Genomic DNA, 3,589 nt, shown 5'->3' with positions numbered 1-3,589 from the left:
GGCGTTGATGCGACGCAGAAGGCATCCATCTGGTAGTGGAACCACCACCACTCTCAATGAGATAAGTGTCGTCTTCGGTGATTGCTCTGCTCAAGGCCCATCGTGCTCCCGGTAGGGACGCCCCGTTAGCTGGGGCTGGGTTTGTAAGAAAAGGTTCCTGACTAGTTGTGGTTACAAGGGAGACGATGTCCCCGTTTTCAGGGACTGCTCATGTCTCTGGCCAGGACCAGAGTGTCCTCCGCAGCATATTAGATCCAGGGGAATGACTCCATCTGGTGAATTTCTTGACTCCCTCCCATGTTTTTCTCTCTCTCTCTCTCTCTCCTCTAATGTGTTGGCCAACACACACTCTGTCTCTTTGTGTGTCTCTCTCTCTCTCTCTCTCTCTCTCTCTCTCTCTGTCCTTGCCTCCTCTTGTGCTGTCTTCCTTGGTAGGACATGGGCAGGTGTGTTAGTTGTGCATCCCCACAGGCTAGGTCTTGTAAGCTATGAACAAGTAGGGGACCGAAACGATGCAGGGCAGTGGGCGCTAGAGTGAAGCGGTGAATGTGGGTGTTGACTGAGTCTCTGCTCTAGTGGGGCTGATGTGGGAGGCAGGGATGAGGGCAAGATTTCATGCACCAATTGAATTTTTTGTAATGAGGGCTCTTGGTTGGCTTATTTGCTGCACTTGCAGAGGAATTGTCCAGGAGCAGCAGCCGGAGGAAAAATTGGCAGACGTGGGCCTGAGGAGCCTGGACATTCTTCTAAGGAGACATGAACAGTCCTCAGCTTTCTGCCTCGTGCATAACTGGCTGTGGGTAAGTGGTCAGTGCTTGGAATTCCTCATCTGTACTTGCTTTGATTTTCTTCACACTTTTTGTTTGCTTCCTTGTTGGGTGTGGGGCTCTTTGGGATTAAGGCTGGGGAAGGGACCAGAGTCACAATTGCTAACTTTCACTGGGGAAATAAGCACCCCGACTTTGACAATAAGCCAAAAATCAAGATAAACCCATTTGAAAACAAGGCCAAAACAAGCCAATCCCTAAGAACCCCAACACTCAATGACTAGATCTCCCCTGGCGTGCAGTCTGGGATTGTGGTGGGCCCGCTGTGCACCTCAACTAGCCCTCCCCTTTGCTCCTCCTTGTCCGTGCTTGCTGGAAGCAAAAAGCTACAAGAAGCAATAAATTACAAGCCAAAAAGAAGCACAATTTCTATGTGTTTTCCCCACAGGTTTGGTGTGTCTGACCAGAGTCATCTGTGCAGAGTGACTATTTCAGGTGTCGTCGCAAGGGGGGCTTTCTACTTGTAGTCCTAAAGGTGTGATGGGAGGAGGGTTCAGGGCAGAGCCCCACCATGTGGGAGAGGCAAAAAGAAGCGGCTCCCCAACGTTGCCAATTGAGATGGTGACGGACTTGTTTTTCTGCTGGATTTAGTACTAAGGGAAAAGAAGTGACAAGTCAGAGTCTACTGCCCTCATGCGATGGAAAGCGAGCGAGAGTGATGGGACTGTGAGAATTATTGATGCCTTGAAAAAGCGGTCCAACTGGGAATGGACCAGTCATCACTGTCAATGAGATAAGTGTCTGTTTTGGTGATTGCTCTGCTCACGGCCCACCTTGCTCCTGAAAGGGATGCCCTGTTTGCTGAGGCTGTGTTTGTAAGAAAAGGTTCCTGACTAGCTGTGGTTTTGAGAGAGAGAGAAGATCGCCATTTTTAGGGGCTGCTCAGTTTTCTGGCCAGGAGCAGTGTGTCCTACGCAGCAGAAGGTTGCATCTAGGAGAATGAGCCCACGTGGTGAATTGCTTGCCTTTCTCTCCTGTTTCTCTCTCTCTCTCCCCTGTAGTGTGTTGGTCAACACTCTTTCTCAATCTGTCCTTGCCTTTCCTTGTGCTGTCTCCCTTCTTAGGATATCGGCAGGCGAGCTAGGTGTGCATCCCCACAGGTTGTCTTGGGAGCCATAAAGAAGTAGGAGGGGACGAAAATCATGCAGGGCAGTCGGTGCGAGACTGGAGCGGTGACTGTTGGTGTTGTGGGGCTAAGACAGATTGAAAGTGAAGCAGGGAAGAGGGCCTTAATTGGGCTCTATGTAGTGCAGGAGTTCTCAAACTGGGGTTTAGGTCCCGTCGGGGCCGCAAGGTTGTTATTTGGGGGGTTGTGAAATGTCATCCTCCATCCTAAACATCACTTGGCTTCCAGCATTTATAATGGTGTTGAATGTACAAAAAGTCTTTTTAATTTATAAGAGGTGGGTCACACGTAGAAGCTTTCTATGTAAAAGGGATCATCAGTACAAAAGGTTGAGAACCACTGGTGTAGTGATAGTTCTTGCTTGCCTTTATTAGTTTGCAGAGGAATTGTCCAGGAGTCTCAGTTGGAGAAGAAGCTGTCAGAAGTGGACCTGAACTGCCTGGACATCCTTCTAAGGAGACATGAACAGTCCTCAGCTTTCTGCCTTCTGAACAACTGGTTGTGAGTAAGAGGTCAGTGTTTTCAATTCCTTATCTGTACTCGCTGTAGTTTACTTCACAGGCCTTGTGCTTCCTCGCTGGGTACAGGACACTGTGGTATTAAGGCTGGGGAAGGGACAAGAGTCTACTGAGCAAAGAGACTATTTTGGGTGCAGTTACAATGGATCCCTTCTAATTGCAGATGTAAAGTAGTAATAGGAGATGGTTTGATGGCGGAGCCGTGGGATATGGGAGATGAAGAGACTACGTGACCTTGCAGATGGAGTTACTAATTTGTTTGTTTTTTTCTCTCCTCTGCTGGGTTTAGTACTAAGGAAAAATGTCACATGTCAGAGTCTACTGCCCTCATGCAATGGAAAGTGAGTGAGAGCAGCGAGCCTGTGAGCATTGTTCATGCCAGACAAGAGCCGTTCATTTGGGAGCCCAGCAGATGCCACTGTCAGTGAGATAAGTGTCTGTTTTGCTGAGGGTTCTGTTAACAGCCCATCTGACTCCAGGTACAGACACCCTGTTAGTTAGGGCTGGTTTGTCAGAGTTTCCTGACTAGCTGGGGATACAAGGGAGACAAGGTCCCCATTTTCAGGGGCTTGTCATTTCTCTGTTCACAAGCAGTGTGTCCTCTGTAGGAGAAGGTTGGATCCAGGAGGATGACTCCAGATGGTGAGTTACTTGCCTTTCTCCTGTGTTTCTCTCTCTTCTCTAGTGTGTTGGCCAACACTCTTTCTCTCTCTGTCTCTGTCCTTGCCTCTCCTTGTGCTGTCTCCCTTAATAGAACAGGGGCAGGAGTGCTAGGTGTGCATCCCCACAGGCTTGGTCTCGGGAGCTATGAACAAGTAGGAGAGGATGAAAATCATGCAGGATAGTGGGCGCTAGAGTGGAGCAGTGTCTGTGGATGTTGACTCAGTCTCTGTTCATTGAGTCCGGCAGATATAGAGGGAATGGGAGAGGGAGGCAGGGATGAGGACATTCATAGAGCTCTGAGTAGTGATGGTCCTTGCTTGGCTTTATTAGTTTGCAGAGGTATCATCCAGGAGCCCTCGCCGGAGGAGAATATGCAGAAGTGGACCTGAGAAGCCTGGACATCCTTCTAAGGAGACATGAATAGTCCTTGGGTTTCTGCATAACTGGCTGTTCCT

General features: G+C 49.2%; 1 long non-coding RNA gene across 2 annotated transcripts; it reads left to right on the top strand.

Annotated features, from left to right (window-relative positions):
- The first annotated feature begins 662 nt into the window (after positions 1-662).
- On the top strand, positions 663-3,253 carry LOC120375421. Of its 2 annotated transcripts, XR_005586546.1 has the most exons (4): positions 663-800; positions 1,216-1,302; positions 1,419-2,465; positions 2,761-3,253. It is a non-coding gene; the product is annotated as an uncharacterized LOC120375421 (long non-coding RNA). The 2 variants fall into 2 exon arrangements; XR_005586545.1 differs by lacking the exon at positions 1,216-1,302.
- The last annotated feature ends 336 nt before the right edge of the window (positions 3,254-3,589 follow it).

This window comes from Mauremys reevesii, linkage group 12, assembly GCF_016161935.1.
Source record: "Mauremys reevesii isolate NIE-2019 linkage group 12, ASM1616193v1, whole genome shotgun sequence".
Classification (NCBI taxonomy): domain Eukaryota; kingdom Metazoa; phylum Chordata; order Testudines; family Geoemydidae; genus Mauremys; species Mauremys reevesii.
The sequence above is the reverse complement of the archived record's forward strand: the minus strand, read 5'-3'. Positions and strand labels throughout refer to the sequence as shown.